This window comes from Lissotriton vulgaris, chromosome 1_1 (assembly GCF_964263255.1).
Source record: "Lissotriton vulgaris chromosome 1_1, aLisVul1.2, whole genome shotgun sequence".
In the NCBI taxonomy this organism is placed as follows: Eukaryota; Metazoa; Chordata; class Amphibia; order Caudata; family Salamandridae; genus Lissotriton; species Lissotriton vulgaris.
Window position 1 is genome coordinate 1358959937 of NC_141685.1, and position 19517 is coordinate 1358979453.

A 19517-nucleotide genomic window follows, 5' to 3' on the forward strand; every position below is an offset into this window, starting at 1 on the left:
GGCATGACCAAAAGGCTGTCCTGACTGTTTATCAGCCTGGACAGAAAGTGTGGGTGTTGGAGCCAGTGGCCCCAGCAGCACTCAAAGACAAATGGTCTGGGCCCCACACAATTCTTGAGCAAAAGGGAGAGGTCACCTACCTGGTGGACCTTGGAACTCCCAGGAGTCCCCACAGGGTACTCCATGTCAACAGGCTCAAAGCATATGTCGACAGGAAGGACATGAGCTTGCTCATGGCCATAGATGAGGGACAGGAGGAAGAGAGTGACCCTCTCCCAGACCTGCTCACTCAGAATCCTGATGATGGGTCAGTAGATGGTGTTGTCTTTTGTGGCAGCCTCTCTGAACATCAGCAGAAAGACTGTAAACAGGTTCTTCAGTCTTTCAGACATATGTTCTCTCTGACACCCAGTCAGACCAATTGGTGTACCCATGAGGTTGACACTGGTGACAGCCTGCCAGTCAAGAGTAAAATCTACAGGCAGCCTGATCATGTTAGAGACTGCATAAAAACTGAAGTGCAGAAAATGTTGGAATTGGGAGTCATTGAACCCTCAGATAGCCCTTGGGCTAGTCCAGTAGTTCTAGTGCCAAAGCCTCACACCCAAGATGGTAAGAGAGAGATGAGGTTTTGCGTAGACTACAGGGGTCTCAATGCAGTCACTAAGACTGATGCCCATCCAATACCAAGGGCAGATGAACTTATAGATAGATTGGCTTCTGCCAACTACTTAAGTACATTTGACTTAACAGCTGGGTATTGGCAAATCAGGTTAGCTGAGGATGCCAAACCCAAAACAGCATTTTCAACCCCTGGTGGGCATTATCAATTTGTGGTAATGCCCTTTGGTCTGAAAAATGCACCTGCCACCTTCCAAAGGTTGGTGAATCAAGTCCTTACTGGGCTGGATGACTTCTGTGCAGCATATCTAGATGATATTGCTGTCTTTAGCTCCACCTGGGAGGATCACCTGGTCCACCTGAGGAAAGTGTTAGAGGCTCTGCAAGCAGCAGGCCTCACTATCAAGGCCACCAAGTGCCAGATAGGGCAGACACAGGTTGTATACCTGGGCCACCTTGTAGGTGGGGGCCAGGTTCAGCCACTGGAGAGCAAAATACAGTCAATCAGGGACTGGGCTCCTCCAACCACCCAGACTCAGGTTCGAGCTTTCTTGGGCCTGACTGGATACTACAGAAAGTTTGTCAGGAACTATGGTTCCATTGTGACACCATTAAATGAACTGACAAGTAAGAAAATGCCAAAAAAGGTTCAGTGGACAGCAGGCTGTCAAAAAGCATTCGATGACCTAAAGCAGGCCATGTGCACAGCACCTATCCTTAAGAGTCCAGACTACTCCAAACCATTCATTGTCCAAACAGATGCTTCTGAGTTGGGTGTGGGAGCTGTTCTTTCTCAACTGAATTTTGATGGTCAGGATCAGCCCATTGCTTTTATAAGCAGAAGGCTGACCCCCAGAGAGAAGAATTGGTCAGCTATTGAGAGGGAGGCCTTTGCTGTGGTTTGGGCCCTGAAGAAGCTGAGGCCATACTTGTTTGGCACTCACTTCAAGATTCAGACCGACCATAAGCCCCTCTTGTGGCTAAATCAGATGAAGGGTGAAAACCCCAAACTGCTTAGGTGGTCCATTTCCCTACAGGGGATGGACTTTACAGTGGAACATAGACCTGGTACTGATCATGGCAATGCCGATGGGCTCTCCAGATATTTCCACTTAGAACAAGAAGACTCACCTGGTCAAGGTTAGCTTATTGTCCCAAAGTTTGGGGGGGGGTCATGTAGGAGAGTAGGGTCTGCAATCCTATGATCACCCAGATTTTTTGCTTTTGTTTCACTGGTTTACGACTTTCTCTGGCTGTGGGCCTGCCAATCAGACCCACAGCCTGGCTGTTCTCTTTCTAAATTACCTCATGTACCCTAGGTGCATCTACCAATTGGTACTGGGCCACCTTATCAGACCCTGTAACTCAGGGCATAGGTGTACCCAGGGCTGCCAGGGGCTGCAGCATGTATTATGCCACCCCTGGCTGGCCTCCTAAATTTGACACAACTGGCTGCATGACAGCTGGGGCAAAGTCGTGTAATCACCCTTTGCTGTAGGTGTAGTATACCTATACCTAACCCTAAAATGGACACACAGATTCCTATCAGTCACTCCTATGGCAGGCCTTGACAATCCTGAAGGCAGAGTGCTTGGAATCGTGTGAGATGGTGCTCTGGCATGAGCTGAGCCTGTCTGCAGCTTGCGGAACCAAGTCCTAATAGCTGTTCCATGATATCGCATACCATATACTCTTAAGTGCATTATAATCCTCGCGGTTAAATGCTATCTTTGGTATTGCTTTATCAAAACATGTCGAGTAAGGTGTCATACGAATTGGAATACTAACCCCTCGCCAATTCTGGCGACGGGGTTAGCATTCCACCCTTCTAGAGGGACACGACATGTATGTAACTGTGAACCCCGGTTAAAGTTAACTGAAGCCTCAGCTCCACAAAATGGATGCTGCCACCACAGACACGAGTCTGACCCCCTGCAGCTGGGAGTCCTTCCAGCGAGGGGAGCCTGGACAAAGGGTTTCCTGTCAGGGGCGGTGCTAGCACCGTCCCAGACATGGTTTTGTGTATCCTGGGTAGGCAGGGCTTTACAGGAAGGTGACTGCTGAGTGGCACCCCGGTGCTCACTACGCATAGGCCGGTCTGAACCAGTTCCAGGGGCACACCAGCCCCTGGCCTGGGGAAGTCCGGCATGGCTGAGGGGTGTAACCACCCCCCACCTAGTCCCACCCATAGGCAGGACCTAGTCACCGGGTCAGCCCCCTTTTTTAGTATAAAGATGGGAGCGGGCCCCCTGTTAAAATTAGATCATCTTTGGAATCAAGATACCACTTTCTTCGAAAGGACTTCACGATTTCTTCTTCAAGATTCTCCCTTGTGGCTAAGGAGTAGTCACCCTGCATCCGCAGGCACCATCCTAAAGAACACTGCGGTCTGCTGCAAGTCCCTCATCACGAATCCGACGACCCAGCACGACGAGACCCGGCTTCCCTGGCACCTCTGACCTCTACTCACCTCTACAGCAAAGCTGAGAACCGTGAGTGCGACGAGACCTCAAGGGACCGACGATCGCCAAGACTGCACGACATCTTTATTGCAAGCCCACCGAGTCTTCCACTGGTGAGTGCTTTGGGGTCCGAGAAGCCCCAACCCTGCGCAGCTCCAGCACCCAAGATCAGCCTCCCTGCATCTCCACGATCGGCGTGGGGCCCTTCTGCTGTTTGCTGTGCACCGCGTTGTTTGGCTACTAGCCGGCTGGCTTGTGGCCTTCTGAACGACGCCCGACGACAACTCTTCTGCTGGTCTGGTTGCTCCAGGCTGGCCCTTGCTTCCTTCTTCGAGAGAGGCACCCCGGACCCTCCTGGTCCACTCCAGACGCCATTTTAGGTCCACCGCGTGGGCTTGAATTTGCCAAGGCTTTGTTGCCCAATCCTGGGTCCAGCGACGCCGACAGCTTCTATCTTCGTGGGACAGCTCGATCCTCCATCCTGGTCGCCGACAACGCCTCCTGGTCCGTGAGATCTTCGAGTCAAGCGTCACCCACTCACCTAGTCGAGGTGGCTACCATCCGGTGCCCTCCTGGTGCCCACTGACTACTGGCTAGTAGTCTCGAACTTGGTCCCCTCTGCTTTCAGGTGTCATCTATCTTCAAGATCCAGGCTTGGATCCGACTGAACTTTCTTCACTGGTCACCGGCCAGCATCTTTTCTTCCGGCTCCTGGTCCGTCTACGAGGATTCCCGACGTCTTTTCAGACCTATGCAGCTGCAGCCCCTGGGCTAGGTAACTTCGGCATTTCGGTGCCCCAGCATAGCCTCACTATCCAAGGGTCAGAATCTACTTTCGTTTTCTCCCTACCAGGTCGGGTTCGCCCGAGAACACTAACTTTCTATTTCCTAGCTACCATAGACTTTTGTCCCGCATCTCGCGTGAGAGTGCACACACTGCACCCGAGTCCCCTAGGCCTCCTAGAAGTAATCTAACGATTCCCTAGTCAAGTCCTAGCGATTCCAAAAGCTATTAGTACTGTACTTACCTGCTAGGAATTTCGCATTCCACTTTCAGAGTATATGGTTTTCCGTGCCCCTCGGGCATTTGTATATACTGTGCTAACTTAAGTATTTTTGTAAGAGTTTTGGTTTGTGCTTAGTACCCTGTCCTCACAAAGAGTACAGGGCTGTTGTGATCTTTAAATAAATAACTGTTTATTTTCATAACACTTGTGTGGTGTCCTTTCACTGGGTATTCAAGGGGTATATGTGTGGTAAACAGCTGGCTTAACACGCCCTCTCGAGTCTTTAGCCTTAGACTGCTCGTATCCACGCTACTAGGATAGCTGGTCTATAAGGTTGACTTACAACCAATCATCAATAAGGGTTGCTGGACTGATACATAGTGTTCACTAGAATAGTGAGCACTGCATATCAGGCCACCTTCTCACAACATGCTCTTTCGGTTCCGGTTTGCTCTTCGACTCGAAGGCCTTACTCAATATTGGCTTGGAGGCTGTAAGCTTCGGATCGATAGCCTTTTTAGCCTGGAGTCCTTTGCCAGTGTCGCCATCTTTGGACCTCGACGTAGACGGCGTCAAGGCGACGTGCTTGACTGTAGAGACAGGCTTCGGAGCCCCGGTCTTCGGGCCGACGCCCTCTTGTGACCCCGAAGGGTCGATGACACTCTTTGATTTGATTGGAGCCGACGAATCCGAGGCAGACGATCCGAGGACCTGCTTTAGCAGTTTCGGTTTCGATTTAGCATCCGTCGGTTTCGGTTTCACCGCTGAGAGTGGTTGATCGACCGATGGCTCTTTAGAAGTATTCTTAGCCGGGCCTTGACACAGGGCTATAGAATTTGGATGAAGATCTTGGCAAAGGCCTTCCGGCGATGCCTCAACCTGATCTTTAGAGAGTATAGTGTCAGTATTGGGCCCCGCGACTGCGGTTGGGCCTTGCTCATCGCTCGAGTCGTCATAGACGGCGCCAATGGCCTCTGCGTCATCTCCTAACTCGACGACATCTTCCTCATGGACGTAGTCTTCTTCGTCCACATCATAGGTAAAGTCGTGCGCCGACGCAGGGTCCGACTGCTGGTCAGGATCCTCTTCATCGACGCCCTCGTCGTCATCAGCCTCGAAGATGTTCTCCGGGTCGGGCGCCAATGTACGCGCCGACTGTTGTTCGGAGCGCCGAAGCCGAAGTGTCTTCTTTGACCGGAAATTGGAACAGGCCATGCAGCTGGCCTTGTCGTGGTCCGGAGATAGGCATTTATTGCACACTGGGTGCACATCAATGTGAGGGTATTTGGAGTTGCAGACGGGGCACCTCTTGAACGGGCTCCGTTCCATCGTCGATCGTTGTTGGGGCCTTGGTGTCGAAAAAGGCAAACGGCCTTCGACGTCCTGTTCGAAGAACTGGATCAAGTACTAGGCACCGAACGAGAGACAATACAGACGCCCCGAAGGCCTTTTGGCCTTGCAAAAAGAGTTTTATATCGATTCCGAACTTGAGTCAAGAAAGTACATCCGAACCCAATGGCGGAAAAAAACAATCTGAAGATGGAGAGGATGCCCATGCGCACTGTAGTCCAGGGGAGGAGCCACCTATCTCGTGATACTTCGAAGACTCTTCCAGGACAACAACGTGCAATCATCCGGACCCAACACTAGGCGGCGATCTATGCACAGATATGAATTCAGCAGCCTACATGCCTCGAACGTTATGTTACAAATTGATATACATGATTTTGTTCCAAGTCCTCCCACACCCACACACACTCCAGCCTCCAACTCCAGCCTCCAACTCCAGCCTCCAACTCCAGCCTCTAACTCCAGCCTCTAACTCCAGCCTCCAACTCCAGCCTCCAACTCCAGCCTCCAACTCCAGCCTCTAACTCCAGCCTCTAACTCCAGCCTCTAACTCCAGCCTCTAACTCCAGCCTCTAACTCCAGCCTCTAACTCCAGCCTCTAACTCCAGCCTCTAACTCGAAACCATTGTTGTTTGTAATATCAATACATGCAAGTCACATAAATACAACCCATATTGCATTACAAATGCTATAGGTGTCACATTTTCAAAAGTTAGAACTATTAGCGTTGTACATGACAAAGCAATTAATTTCACTATTTTTCACAACAAAACATTAAAATAAAATTGGTCATTTACAATAGCAATAGTTTAAACTTTCCGAATGAGAAACGTATTGCATTGCATTTTAACTCCCTGTTAACTTCTGCTGATCTGATGCTCACTTTCACCACACCTCCTTCTCTAACTCCCTATTCTTTTCTCTTCTCCTGTGCTGATCTGCTGATCTCTTCAACACGCATCCTTCTTTAACTCCCTGTTCTCTTATAATATGCTGATCTGCTGCTCTCTTCCACATACATCCTTCTGTAACCATACACACACACACCACAACACCTATCTGTCGCCCCTCACTCTGTCGCCCCTCACTCTGTCGCCCTCCCTCTAGCTAGCTATCGCCCTCCCTCTAGCTAGCTATCGCCCTCCCTCTAGCTATCTATCGCCCTCCCTCTAGCTATCTATCGCCCTCCCTCTAGCTATCTATCGCCCTCCCTCTAGCTATCTATCGCCTTCCCTCTAGATATCGCACAACAACAGCATCACTCAGAGGCACCACAGCATCACTCAGGGGCACCACAACATCACTATGCTCTACCACAGCATCACTGAACGCCACAGCATCACTTGTCGCCACCACAACATCACTCAGTGCCACCATAGCATACATCTATGCAACCATTCAACAACTGGTACAAATATGTTCTTGAATGTTTAAAGCTTTATTACAAATGTCACAAAAAGATGTTAATATTTCCCCTCTATTCTTGGATTTTCGTCACAATAAAATACACTTAACATAATCTTCACACAAGTTATTTACGAAAGTTTAAGCTATTGCCATTATAAATTACAATAACTTTTATTTAAGTAGTAATTATTTAAAAAAAAATTAAAAGCCATTGTTATTTGTAATATCAATACATCCAAGTCACGTAAATACAACACATTGCATTACAAATGCTACATGTGTCACATTTGCGAAAGTTAAAACTATTGGCATTGTAAATGACAAAGATGTTTTTCGGTATTTTCAAAACCAACACATAAATACAAAAAGTGTCATTTACAATACCATTAGCTCAAACTTTCCTAATGCGAGACCTATTGCATTGCAAATGCTTGTTTGCTGAATTGCTGATGTACTTTGACTGAGTGTGCCCTGGGCTCCTGCCAATCAGGTACCCAGGGCCTGTGGTCCTTCCCTAAAACTGTATTTTAACCTAAACCCAATCGGCATCTCTGGCCACAATGTCAGCCCCAGGTAAATGGTACCCTAGGTACCCATGGCACTGCGACCAGAGTAGGTCCTTAAGGGCTGCAGCACTTATTGTGCCACCCTTAGAGGCCCTGAACTCTGACACACACACACACTGCCTTTGCAGGCTGAGTGTCCTGGTGCAGAACAAAACAAAGAGTCGACATGGCACACATCCCTTTGTGCCATGCCCACAACACACTGCTCTGGCATACCTCAGTCACACCTCTAGCTGGGTGCCATATGCCAGTGGTGTGGGTACAAGGGCATGAGCCCTGTACCTCTACAGTACCCATGTCTATTCCTGGGCACTGTAAGAGCAGTGCTGCCATTAAGAGTATATGGTGCTGGGAGGTCGTCTTCGCGAACTCCACAGCACCATGATGGCTACATTGAAGACTGAGAAGTTGGGTATCAAACTTCTCAGCACATTAAATCCACACTGATGCCAGTGTGGGATTTAATGTAAAATACATGACAGAGGGCAACTTAGAGTTGCCCCCCAAAACTAACCCACAAACAGTGTCCTGACAGAGAGGCTGCCTAGGCTACAACCCAGCAGACATGTTGCTTGACCCCTGGGTAGAGAGCCATCAGCTCTCGTTGGCCTTCCACAATGCAATTCCTGGGGCGAGGTGCTAGGACTGGGCCTCAAGGATGGGCAGGGAGAGCTTCAAAAGCATGCCGCCTTTGTGAGCTTCTCCAGGCCACTTGCTGTACTCCGCAACTGGCCCCACCGCTTCTGACCCCCACTACGGCGGGAAGAATGGCGGGAAACCCTAAGTGAGGAAAGGGGGTTTGCCAGCCTCTGCCAACCCCACCCCTCAGGTGGGGGAGGCGAAGTGAAGCACAACTCTGGGCTCTCGTCATCTTGAGGATGGGGAGCTCTACCCAATCAGAGACAGGCTCCTGCCCCCTCCCACTGTAGAGTGGCAGGTTAGGGGGCTCACCCCAGGGAAGGGACCCATTGGTCCCTGACCTTCCCCTACCTGTAATGCCCCTAAATTTAGTTTTTAGGAGCACCTGGAACCTTCCTTCCTCAGATCCCGATTCTGAAACTACAAAGAAGAACAAGAAGAAAGAGGACCTGCCGTGCAGCTGCTAACAAGAGGACGACACCAACTGACTTGGCCACAGCCCTACAGGCCTGTTGATCCTCGAACCTGCTCCTGCTAAATCCCGGAGTCTCCTCTGGTCAGCAACCTCAAAAACCCTGGAGGGCCTGACTGCCTTGCTCATCCAAAGACTGGGACTCCCACGAGCAGTGGTTCTGCTCAAAGAGCTACAACCCCAGGTGCCAGCCAGGAACAGCGAATCAAGCAAACACACTATGCACCCACCGAGCCTGGCCCGTGCCTGAGTGGACAAAGACCACGAGGACGTCCCCCCGGCAACTGTGACCCAGAATCCAGCACCCAAGGACCCTCCGCGCGCTCCTGACGACGCCTGCAGCCTCACAACAAGGGACCTCTCCAACCGGGACCACCAGAGGGAAAGATTTCCCTACACCAAAAGACACCCCTGAACCCGGTGCCCCATGGCCCCCTGTGCCCAACTCCTAGGTGTCTACCTAACCTACAGCTTCCCAACTTACCACTCGAAGTGGTGGTGGTCGCTCCTGAAGAATCTCCGTCCCAAGCTTACAGCCTTTGTTCATCTTGCAACTTTCCCATTGAAATACATAGGGCGCCTGACAGTCCAAAAGCACCCTGCACCCAGCTGCCCGAGTGCCACTGGAAGTGCAGCATATGTTCTATTCTACTTCCCCACTTGCCCTGTGTAAGTGACCAGGAGCTCAGCTCCCACAGCCGTGTGGTCTTCCTGCTAGCAGCCACCAACAAAAGGCTAACATTGGGCCTACTCTCTCTGCACCCGGCTGCCACTGTGCCGCTGAGGGTGGAACAACTGTACCTACCTGACCCTGGGAGAACCCAGAGTCTTACCCAAGGACCTTAACTCTGCGAGTCGAGTACTTACCCAAAAAACGATCACTTGCATTTTTTCCATGGGCAACATTGGCTGGTTTTCACTTGGAAATTCTTCCAAGTGTCGAGTTTTGAAGCTTTGAAATATTCACTAAAAATCATTTGATCAACGAAATCGAAACTACTCACCTGTACCAGGAGAGATCGCAGTGCTGGTTCTTTGTGCCCAGCACTGACCCTAAAAGTAATTACAACTGTGATTTTCCGATAACCTGATTTTCCTCCATAGGATAACATTGCCTGGTTTTTGCCAGAAATTCTTTTAAGTGTCGATTTTTTAAACATACAAATATTCCTTAAAAATCGCCTGTGTATCAAAAACGATTTCTTTCAACTGTTTAAAGTAGATCCACCAAGGCTAAATCCAGGATCCAGCCCAGAGTAAGAAAAACATACGCAAAGTAATTGATATTTTATTTTACTTAAAAATTCCCATTGAGCTCAATGTTATTATTGTGTTAAGTTTATGTTGCATATTGCAACAACTGAATTGATTGCATTTAAAAGTCTATTGCTCATTGAAAGTATTCAATTTCAACATCTTTTTCCGAGAAAGTATTTTTATACCTACTTGTGGTTCTAAAATAAAACAATATATTTGTATATACAAAACAATTGGCCTAGAGTTCAGTTCTTGAGTGTGTGAGACCATTTGCTGACTGAGTTTGTACAACAAATGCTTTACACTGTCCTCTGATGCTGCCTTACTGCTCGACCAAGTACCACTTTAGAGAGTAATGTTATATCTAACTTTAACCTCCGCCAAACCTCTGGGGACTGTCGACTCTGTGCACACTGTACCTTACTTTGGTGCAGTATATACAGAGCCACTTTCCTACAATGTCCCGGTGCTGAATCTAGACATCCAGCACAAAGTTACAAAAAGTAACGTAAAAGTAACTTACCTGCAATTTATTGAAAAAGTCTATTGTTGTAAAGTCAACCTGTGCCCTGGGCACCCCCACCTTTCTGCTGACTGGAACTGGTGGTAACTGACTCTGACTGACCCTGGGCTCTGTTTAACCAGGGCCAGGGCCAAGCTAAAAGGAACACATTAGAACACAGTTAAGACACCCAACATACACTAGGGGGGAACATCACTTACAACGCATTTATTACAACGCACTACCATTACAACGCAACCATTACAACGCAAACCATTACAACGCATTGCGCTGGGGGGCGCTCTAGGATAGGGAATATATTTAATTTACTATCCAACACCTTCCCTACTATCCACGGGGACTGGAGTTGGAATAGTAAATTAAATAAATCACTATCCAGCGCTTAAAAGCACTATGCGTTGTAGTGGTATGCGATGTAAAAACCGCGTTGTAACGGCAGGCGTTGTAATAGCCTGCTTTGTAGTGACACCAATCCACACTAGGGTACACTATAGTATGGTGGGGTACCCCTGTAGTTGGCATGACCTACCACCTAAGCCCCTAGTATGTAATAGGGCAGGGGATTGAAACTACCTAGAAGTCTCCAGTATCCTGGGGCATGGCAGTTTAGAGGCCAGCAGATTCTCTGCACCAGCATGTGTGCAGTGCTGAAGCCTGAGGTCAGTTTAAAAGCTGCACTGGTGGCCAGGACATCTTTTGAACCTTAAATTGTGCCCAAACTCGACTTTGGGGGTAGGGGCCCTTAAAAATTAAAAACCTACCATGTGTTTGCATATTAGGGACCCCCAGGGTCACCCCTAGGTATCCCAGGGGTGGGGGGTCAGTTATCTATAAGGAGCGCCCTTATAAAATGAGTTTTTAGAAGCCTGGCTAAAGTGAAATTTTACATTTCACTCCCCACATTGTCTTAAAGAGGTGCTCAACTTCGACTTTGCTGCTGGAAGAATTGGGTAAGGGTGATCTGCAATATTTCTGCAGATTCAGAACCCCTGAAGTCTCCCCTAGTTGCACAGGGGGTGGGGGTCCGGTAGAAATTAAGGAAATACTTATAAAATATGGTTTTATAAGCCCTGGTGCTACAAAAGTGGCACAAGTCATTTTCCCCATTGTAAACTCCATGGCCCATAGGTTAACATGGTAGGAAGTGATTAATTAATAAATATTGATAGGAGAGGACTAGCCAAACCATTCAAAGACTTTCCAGAATGGTCGTAGTAAATCCAACGATATTATATTGTTGAATGTCTCCTAAAGTGTACATACAATAAGACTTTCTCGTTTGTAAGTCCAAATTCAGCCTTTCAGTGGTCTTCCCTGATTGGTCAGAGTTAAGTGGATTAGCCAGACTGCTGGGAGGGCAGTGATCTGTTCTATAGGAATGCCAGGCCAGGAGGTGGCGTCGTAAACTACGCTCTTCAAAGGCAAGAGGGGAGGCCTGGGTTTTAGTCCACTATGACAGTCGTGACCCAGAGTCAGGACTAGGCTTAAGAAAGGTATTTGCAGATGGTACGGGGATGGTCAATGGAAATGAGATATCCCAGGGGGTGTGTTTAGCCAGCTCTTACCTCCTTGCTGGAAAATCAGCCATTATGGATTTGGAAGGATGATGCACTCTGGGACAAACTAATGCCACTCTCCACAGGATGTGGTCATAACTATGAGGAGTTGCCCTGCTCTCATTGGTCAGCGGTGACCTGGTGCTTGACCCAGAGAATTTTGAATAAGTATTTGAGATGGGCAGAGCCCTCCAGATCTGCTGCTTGAAATTGAATGAAGCAAGAAGTGCCCTGCTAACGGTTTTGATGTGCAAGCAACTCTAAGACCTGACCTATGAAGACTGCACCAACTGAAACTACAGCCCTGTGGATTACCTTGCTGCCAAAAGACTCAAGAGTGGAAACTCCCTGCAAGCTACAGGTTAACAGAGCTCACCTGGACAGCCCCACAAAGAATTCAAAGACTGGAGTACCAGTGGATTTGTAAGGGTTTTGTTCAAGTGGATTGCGGAATTGAAGTTTCACACTTTCAAGGACCCTCTTGGAGATTCCAGAACCTTGGATTGCGTGTTGGATACTTTGGGACCCGCGACGCCAGGAAGGTGTTCTAACTGGACCCCGCTTGCTGAAGAAGGCGGCCCACTAGAGTGGTGAGAATTCTTCAGAACAATTTATAAAGGTGTGTCCCTGACAGAGAAAACGAAATGACTTAAGGGGCACTGCTGGTTTCTAAGCATTAGAAAGTGACTAATCTTTAAAAATTCATCTCTCTGGTTCCCTACAGTGGATTAGTTTCATTTTGGTGTCATTTAAAAGATAAAAATATTGCCTATTTTTATAAATTGGTGTTGGATTTTTATTTTGTGCTGTGTCTTAATTATTTACTGAAATGGTGTTTTTGAATGCTTTACATACCTGTCTTTGAAGCTAAGCCTGTCTGCTCGCAGCAACGTTACCAAGGGTTGAGCAAAGGAATCATTTTCTTTGAACTATGCGGAGTCCTATCATGTGTTAGTGGCCTTATTGCCAGTGGCAGACCTACATTTGCCCCTACCAATAACCCACTTTCCAACATCTATTTATTTAAATGTACTATATTCGCTAAGTGTTGCATACTACTGCTCCCCTGTAAATTAAAGAAAGTCTCATTTCTATTGAATTTTCAAACTGTTCTGTATCCAGTAACTTATTACTGAAAAGTATTTAATGCTTACCTGTACCAGGCTTGCTTGGGTCTAAAAATAAACAACAGTATACGGAGTGTGTACATCAAATGCTTAACACTGTCCTCTGATATTGCCTTACTGCTCGACCAAGCTCCTTTAAAGCAGGGCTCATCAATGCTCGATCTTTAATTAAACATAATACCGAAACAGCAGAGCTTATAGATGCTAATAGTCTGGATTTAATCTTCATCACCGAGACATGGGCCGATGAAGCCTCCGACACAGACTTACTACTGGCTATCCCGGAAGGATACACACTAGCTAGAGCTGATCGGAAAAAGAAACAAGAGTGGGCCTGGCTATCCTAGCCAGAAATGATTTAAAAATGAAGAGTTGCGCCTCAGGCAGCACCCCGGACTGCGAAACGCTGTCCTTTCACATCAAATTAACACAAAACTATACTGTCAACGGCCTTCTGATCTACAGACCGCCAAAAGCCAAAATTAACCTGACATCCCCACTAAACCCCTTCTTAGAATCCAGCGTGCAATACCCCGACTACACCATTTTGGGGGATTTTAACATTCATCTTGAAAAAAGCGACAATACTGGGACAGCAGTTTTGACAGACATTAAATAATCTGGGCTTAGAACAGCTAGTCAACACGGACACACACAAAGCAGGACACACTTTGGATGGCATTTTTCCTTCCAATAAACATATTAAAATACTGGACTGTCTTCCCGTCCCTTGGTCGGACCACAAGGTCATAATCTTTTCTTTAACCCTGGACAATATAGAAGGAACTAAGTCTGCACAGATACAAAATACACCCACTTTATATCTAGATTGGTCCAATATAGACAACCTAAAATTACGAGACCATCTAGCGTCACATAAACCGACATTAACTGAGGAATGTAACATGGCCACCAATCAAATTTCTAGCTGGATAACATCGGCCATAGAAACAGCAGTACCACAAAAAAAGGCAACCTTTAGGAAAAAACAACCATCCCAACCCTGGTTCTCAGAAAACCTTAGGGCTCAGAAGCGTATATGCAGGAAACTCGAAAGGACATGGAGAGTAGATTATAGCCCAGATAGCAAAACTGAATATAAGACCTCTCTGAACATATACAAGAAAATGATCTTTACCACAAAAAGCCAATATTTTACCCAGAAAATAGAAGAAGCAAAAAACTCTAGTCAGGAATTATTTCCAACGGTAAAACAACTTGCTAAAGTTAAAACCGAAACCAATATGCCAGCCACTACAGAGTTTTGCAATACCCTGGGACAATTTGTTATCGACAAAGTGACCCGAGTCTATGAATCATTTAAATCTGCCACCCCACAATCCCCTACACAGGACACAAATGTCCATACTAAGGTCCCAGCTATGAACACAACCGCAAAACCAGAGTTCAAATTCCTCTTACCTGAGAAGGAGCACGTCCACCAGACTGTAATGGCGACCAAATCGGGGGCATACTCAGACCCATGCCCTCCGAGAATATTTCACTTGTTCCCTGAGCTGTACAGTGAGCAAATGATCAGCCTTCTGGAACTCATACTGAACTCCGGTACATATCCAGCCATCTGGAAATCTACATCAGTCCTGCCCCTCCTGAAAAATCCCAATCTAGATCAAGAAGAACCTGGTAACTACAGGCCAATAGCGAGAATTCTTTTTGGTTCTAAGGTAGCGGAGAAACTGTTAAACAAACAACTTGCCCAAATTATTACCGAGGCGAACATATAAGACCCCTCACAGTACGGCTTCCGTGAAGGTCACGGCACCGAAACAGCTTTGCTAATGGCAGTGGAAGAGCTCAGGAGCGTGTTGGACGCCGGGGGGGAAGGCCGCTTTGATATTATTAGATCTATCAGCGGCCTTCGATACAGTGAACCATGACACGCTCCTGGACCGACTAACATCAGTAGGAGTCCACCAAGAGGCTAGAAAGCTGTTGGCATCATTCCTGGACAATAGAACTTTCACAGTAGAACTGGGCGAGAAAAATCAAATTCCTTCAAATCCCCATGTGGAGTCCCGCAGGGGTCCTCGCTAAGCCCAACGCTTTTTAATCTATATGTAACACCGCTAGCCGAAATCATCAGAGCTTGTGGCTTTCTGCCAGTGTCGTACGCCGATGACACACAAATCGTAGTCTCCATAAAAAATGACACATCAGCCACGGCAAATAACTTCAACAATTGCATGAAATTAGTAAGCCGGTGGATGGAGCAAAACTGCCTGAAATTAAATGGGGATAAGAGTGAAGTTATGCTACTAGGAACAAATACAGAAATCTGGTCCCCAGAATGGTGGCCGGCAGATCTCGGCAACTGCCCTTCACTGCCAAAGTCAAAAATCTGGGCATCTTGCTGGACAACAAACTCCCCTTTTTAGGCCCAAACCAATAAACTAGTATCTACGATGTGGTTCATCCTAAAAATGATCAAAAGACTGCTGCCATACATCCCCATAGACTCCCGAAAAACAGTGGTGACCACATTAGCCTTATCAAGACTGGATTATGGCAATGCATTATATGCTGGGATGCAAGCCCAATACCTGACCAAACTACAACGCCTGCAAAACTCACCAGCACGACTGTTACTAAACATACCAAGATCAGAACACATCTCGTACCATCTAGACACGCTACATTGGCTACCCTTGGCAAACCGAATTAGATTCAAATCACTGTGTCTAACATACAAAGCACTACAAGGATCGGGACCTCAGTTCCTTAGAACACACCTCAAGCCATATGTCCCCATAACAGACCTTCGGTCCAGCCAGGCAAAATTGCTACAAGTCCCCAGGTTCAAACAAACAAGGTGAGGAGGAAGAAGCTTCCTGCTACATGCTGCCAAAGACTGGAATCAACTTCCTCTCGCAATCAAAAACAGTACCTCCCTAATGTCATTTAGAAAAGTGGTTAAAACATGGCTATTCAAGGCCCTATAAACCAATGTCACCAGTTTAGGACAACACATCTTCTCTACAGCGCCAAGACGCCCACGGGCATACGAGCGCTATACAAACCCACAAATCAAATCAAATCAAGCTGCCACTATTAGAGAGTAAGGCTTCATTTAACTTTAACCTCCGCCTACCTCTGGGGACACTTGGACTCTGTATACACTATACCTTGTTTTGGTGTAGTATATATAGAGTTAGTTTTTTACTGGTGCCCCAGATGTCTGACTTTTCTTCTGGCCAGAAGAGTGCAGGTGCTGTTATTCAGTACACTGAGCTGAGGGATGTTTGGATTCAGAGATGCTTGAGCCCGGGCGTTCATTGGATCAGACATTTTTCACAGGGTCACAGCCTACTTGGCATCCGTCAGTGCTGATGTGTCTGTTGGTGTCAATTTGCGATTGAGTGCCGATGTCTCAGTCGATGCTGACTTTTGTTTCGGCGCAGAGCTGGAACAGTCCCTATTCAGTGTCCTTGTCACCCGATCAGGATCAAGAACGTTCTCCTCCTTTCTCTGCCCGAGGCTAGCTCGCAGTGTTGACCTAAGCTGGAAGGCTGTGGTGCACCATGGCGGGGACGAGTAATTGTAATTGTAAAAATATTTATTAAGCGCGGTTGCTGCCCATAGGCGTCCAAGCGCTGAGTTGAACCAGGGAAGTGGCGGAAGGGGAGCTAAGGTACACAGGATTTGGCAAACAGCAGCGTCTTTAGGTTTTTTCGGAATGGGAGAAGATCTGGGTTGGACCGGAGTGAGAGGGGAAGATCATTCCAGAGCCTGGCGGTGTTCAGAGAGAACAGCCTACCCCCGGCCCTGGTTCGCTTTACTCTGGGAACAACGGCAAGGAAGGCCTCCGTCGATCGCAGGTTCCTGTTAGGATGGTAGGGGGTGACAAGGTTACTGTTGATAGCTGGGCCCGTTTTCCAGAAGGTGCGGTGTGCCAAGCACAGTGCTTTGAAGGCCACTCTTTTTACACGTGGGTCAGCAGTACTCACAGTATGTGACATAAATGTAGTCCTCGCCCCAGACACTGGAATCAGATGAATCAGAAGTGACATATAAAAGAAGCCACACGTTGCAATTCACCAAAGTAACACCTCTGAAAATCAATGGGACAATAACAATCTGCCGCACGTTATCACCCACCACTGAAACCAATACGGATAGCACCAACAGCAAAACCTTGCATTGTCAACATTTCATTGTCACTTAAGCTCTGTTTTCATTACAGGAGTCTTAAAGTCTTTCTTTTACCAGCCCACAACAGCAGCCTTGGGATCCACCAAAAGCAGTCTCTGCCCTTCCCAAAATATGTGCGTAAGCATGGGTTATGTAAGAGTTTGGAGTAGGCAAAACCTCTCCCAGGGTCAGGGATTCAATCCCTTGGTGACTAAGGGGGCAATCTTTTTTTTGGGGGGGGCAATAATGGGGTGCCCCATGCTGGAGAAGTGATTAACTGACGAATGGCTCGGGGAGGCAAGGTAAGTGGCCTTGCGCTGCGGTCCTTGTTCACTTTTATGTTGTTAAACCCCACAGGATGGGGAAGGTATGGGATGCAAAGAAGTGAGTTCATCTGTTGTTCTGCTCCTGCCAAGAGGAAGCAGTTTCTCTTCTGCTGTGGCCTGAAGGTGGGAGTAATGCATTTCTTTAGCCTGTAAGGAGCACAGGCAGGGAGGCAAGAGGCCAGTGCTCCTCGATCAAGGCACAGAGGGCTAGCAATGCACCTGGCCCTGTGATGACTCCTTTCTTACCGAGGGACAGGGACCCTGGGACATTAAAAAGCATGCATCGGGACACAGGAATGGGGCCCGGTACCAAAAGCTTGTCTAATGAGGGGGCGCAATGCACATCCCCTCCCAAAATCCAAATAAGAATAGTGATGCTGTGCCAATCCCCGAGGGATTGGCCATATGGGGGGAAATTTGATGAGAAGGTTGTGAAGTACCATGCACTTCTCTCTCTTTCTAGTGCACCTGCGGGACAAGGCTGTAAATAAGGACCCGCAGTACCAATTTAGTCAATATTGGGCTCCTTTTTCTCCTGTTAGACTGCTGTTTTTTTTTTTGTTCTAGTCACCAGGAAACTTTTAGTCTAGCCTCTAAAAGGGACCCTGGCATGGGAAGCCTGAATCAGTGCTCCCTGCACCCAACTTGTCCTTACCCAGGGTTTCTAATATTCTCTCCAGCATGGGGATTCTTCCACAGCCAGCAAGCAGAACACCCTCCCTGCTGCAATACCTTGTCCTATGGCTTCCTTACAGGGAACTTAAGTGTTAGCAGTGGAATCAAGGGCCATTTAACAGACGTTCAAGAGGAATCATCCAGGGTCCCCCAGCAGGTCCAGTCCCCCACCTATTACTAAGTGTTCATCAGGGGGCCAAGCACCACTGACTCCAATCCTAGTATGGGGGGGTCAGATGGTAAGAAAGCCCTAATGTCGATCCTTGAAGGGGTTCAGCGGTCTTCTTCTAACTGGCATTCTTTTACTGTTGTCAATTCCAGGTCCAGTGTCTTCTCACCCGTTCTCAGCCCCTGTGCAGGGGTTTCTGAGTAGTGGTGGAAATTTCACGAAGTCAAACTACCGTAGCTAACCCTGGAGTGCCACATCATGCCACCCCTGTCCCAGTCCACCTGTAGACATTAGGGGCAATCCAGTATGACAACTTCAAGTTGTCTATAGAAAGAGCTTCCAGGAGAGCCTCCGCTCTACCATAGCTGACAGAGCTGCCTAATCCCTTCTCATCAAAACTTTAAAGATGAGACCCTCTTGTGTTTGTCTCCAGGGATCTGGATCTCCTCCATTTGTGCCTGGGCCTGGGCTGACCCACCCTAGGTGCAGTGCGACAAGCTCATTAACAGAGGCAGATTTTCTCCCCACCACTTCCTTTTCCAGGAACTGGCCTTTGATCCTCATGCCGGAGAGGAGAGTAATTAAGATGGCCTTGTATGGGCGACAAAGGCCTGGAAACCGATTATGTGCTATGCCAGGGAAATATGATAATTCTTATAGTGAAGAAAGTAGTACACGTATGATGTTTTTTACTGTAAGTCTAGCCTCTGGATGCATGTTTAAACCTAGATTGCTACCTTGCTGGACCCTGCGGACCTCAGTGGATCAAAACTGTACTCTAGAGCATATTTCACCTATAACGTGCAATACAACTTAAGCACCACAGACCTTCAGTAAGCACTATAGACCTACACGATGACTGCCCACTCACATAATAAGTCCTATCCTATGTTGGTACCAATCTATCAAAGGTCTGTTTTGCAACAGGCTACCTGCGTGCAGATAACAAGCAATGCCCGATGGTAGTCTCACACATACAGTCCGCACATGAGCGTGATCATGTATAACCAGCCCAAAGCCTCTTATCCTAGCTGCACAGCAGCAACCTTTTCATAAAAGGCAGAGACTGTCCATTAGCACTATCAGTCAATTTAATGTGAATTTACTGTGAAACTAGGGTAGTGAGACTCCTTCACAGAAAAAGGCCACAAACTGGGTGGTCAAAAGCCAAAAAATACAGAGGGATTAGGAGGAACCCACTTTGCAACACA

At 47.6% G+C, this 19517-nt stretch overlaps 1 protein-coding gene across 2 annotated transcripts in view; it reads right to left on the reverse strand.

The window, feature by feature from the left end:
- The window catches only part of LRP1 (LDL receptor related protein 1), a 1437817-nt gene that overhangs the window by 428875 nt on the left and 989425 nt on the right, over positions 1-19517 (reverse strand). The window lies entirely within an intron of this gene.